The 2811-nt window shown below is 52.3% G+C and overlaps 1 pseudogene; it reads right to left on the bottom strand.

Annotated features, from left to right (window-relative positions):
* Positions 1-522: 522 nt before the first annotated feature.
* LOC105078240 (rho GDP-dissociation inhibitor 1 pseudogene) lies at positions 523-2223 on the bottom strand (annotated as a pseudogene).
* Between the last annotated feature and the right edge of the window lie 588 nt (positions 2224-2811).

Raw genomic sequence — 2811 nt, 5'->3', positions numbered from 1 at the left:
ATAATTGGTATTAATACATAGAAATATCTTTGGCATGTGGAAATTGGAAGGTACTTGGAGAAACAAACCCTAAATGTCACTTGGCAATATTTGACTGGTGTTAAATTCATGCGTTTTGCTAAGATTCGTTTGGGAAAGAGAATTATGTGTGAAAAATCTCATAATCTTTCACAAATTCATTAATATCTTTTACATTATGTGATTAACTTTTTAAACTCAAGTTTGCAAAACAATTTAGGCTTCCCAGTAAACTCTTTTTAAAATAAGGTTGAAGTTGAACAGAAAACAGGATCTAATGGGTCTGGTGGGCATGGCTAAATTAAACAACTTACTGTGCATATTTTGCATGGTACTTTTCAAAATTAAACCTAGGAATTATATTAAGAAAAAAAGTTTTAAAGCCAGCATTAGATTTTTTTTTTTTTTTTTCTCTCCTTACGGGGACTTTATTTCCCGGTCAGAAAAGGAGAAGCAGGGACAGGCTCCTGCGTGTTCCAGGCCCAGGCCTGACCGGGGAAGGGACAGGAGGGGAGGGGCAGGGATGGCTCCAGCTGTGCAAGCTTGGTCCCACAGTTGTCCTGTCTGGGTCCGAGGAGGGCCTGCTGGGGACGGTGGCACCGAGCCTGGGGCAGAGGCGGCAGGCCGGCGGGCCCAGAGGACGGCACATACGGAGGCAATAAATACTGCCAGGCCAGGCACGCGACTCCAGGCCGGGAGGCCCAGGTAGGACGAGTAAGGCTCAGCCGCTGGCTGTATCCGCTGAGGGCTCTCTGGTGGGTCTGGGGGCTCTAGGCACTGCCCCCTGGGACAGAGAAGGCAGAGGCGTGAGGTCACCCAGCCTCCCAGGTGGGACTGGAGGCCACTTGAGTTTTGGCAGTTTGGCTTTTCCGAGCTCTTGGAGCCGTCCCCTTAGTCCTGGACGGGGAAAGGGAGTTGGCCAGGCCCTGGCAGGTGGGGAGCAGCAGGGGCACATCCCACACCTTCCTGGGCCACAGGGCCTGCAGAAGGGGTGGGGACTGGGGGAGACCACATGCTCATGCAGACACAGGGTTAGAGGTTAGTGATGCCCCCACGGCACACGTTCCACATGTTAAGGCATCACGGTTAGACGGTTACTGACAGCGATGGGTGGACTGACCAGGAAAAGTGAAAGGCCTAGGACGACCCTTGCACAAGGCCCTCCGTGGTACACCCCATCCCCAAGGGGGGGAGAGAGATCGGGAGTTGGGGCAACCACAAAGGCCCAAGGGACCTGAACACCCTGAGACCTCGAAAAAGCCAGGGCCTTGGGGCAGGTCAGGACAGTGGGGGAACCTTAAGGAACACAGAAAGGGAGGTGGAGGCCTGGGTTGGAGCCCCCCACGACCCAGCACAGGCGGAAGCAGCAACGACGCGAGACCACCGAGGAGGCTGGGGCCTGCGGGCTGGGAGGAAGGAGGAGGGACGGGCCGGCAGGAGGCTGCCCCGGGGAATGGTGGCGGTGGGGGCGGGGTGGGACACGTCCGTCTGTCCGTCCGTCCGCCCGCCTCCTGGCCGGGGGTCAGTCCTTCCACTCCTTCTTGATGGTGAGGTTCCACTCCCAGGACAGGTGGTGTGTCCTGTCGTCATCTGTGAAGCGGGACTTGATGTTGTAGGGGCCGCGAGCCAGCGTGCCTTCGGGCGCCTCCTGCATGGGCGTCAGGAACTCGTACTCCTCCGCCCGGGGCCGTAGCTCCCCACCACGTAGGCAGTCTCGTCAATTCCGCCGCCTTTCCCGTACGTGTGCTGGATGTACTTCATGCCAGACATGACCTCCCGGTTCACCCGGAAAGCAATTTTTATCCGGTACTCCACACCCTCCTTCAGCACAAAGGATTGCTTCTTGAAGCTCTCCAGATCACCTGCCAGGTCCAGCTCCAGGGGGCCCGGGGCAGTGCTACACACCAGAGTCCGGCGGGTCACCACGACGTCGGGGACGCTGCGGTCGGCGGACACTGCCACGCGGCCCAGCAGGGCCTCCCTGTACTTGCGCAGACTCTCACCGTCCTGGTCCAGCTCCTGGACCTCCTGGATGCTCTTCTGGGCCGGGGGCTTGTAGTTGACCGAATGCTCATCCTCGTCGTTCACGGCCGCAGTCTGGGCCAGCTGCTCGGCCGTGGGCTCCTGTTCGGCCATGCTCACCTCTAGCTGCGTCTGGGACGCCCGAGTCTCCACCGCGCCGCTCTCGTGCTCCCTCCCGCACGGCATGACGAACATAGCCGCCCCCAGCATTAGATTTTTTTTTAAATGGAGATTTTTTTAAAAATAGAGTAAATAAAAGAAAAATTTAGGTATTAAATACATATACTGTGCATGTATATTTTCAAACAAGAACTTCGGCGAAACTACAATTATCTCCAAAGGAGATAGTGAAAATTCCCCAAATACATTTAATAGAAAATCTTAAATACAATTAAACCTATCAATCTATCGTGTTAGGAAAGAGAGTATTTGTGAAAACGAATCTATATTTCTACTACTGTTTGCCATGATATTTTGCTACTCCCCTGATCGTAGTTTTATTTTTTTTAAATATAATTTACTATGTAGCACTAGAAAGAAATATAAGCCATGGTCAACACCCCAAAATAAACAAAAATAAGTATTTAAAGAGCCCTGAGACTAGTAGACCTGAAAGTGAATTAAGTGTCCTTGCTCTGTAATTTAGCATCCAGGTCATCCTTCTATCTCTCCAACTTTGAATCATATCCCACATTTTAAGATTTTATCACCTACTACTTCTCAGTGTGGATGTTATCTGTGAACTTACTTATTTCTCTACAGTTTTAGGTC

This window comes from Camelus bactrianus, chromosome 35 (assembly GCF_048773025.1).
Source record: "Camelus bactrianus isolate YW-2024 breed Bactrian camel chromosome 35, ASM4877302v1, whole genome shotgun sequence".
Lineage (NCBI taxonomy): Eukaryota > Metazoa > Chordata > Mammalia > Artiodactyla > Camelidae > Camelus > Camelus bactrianus.
This window is presented reverse-complemented; position numbering and strand designations above follow the sequence as displayed.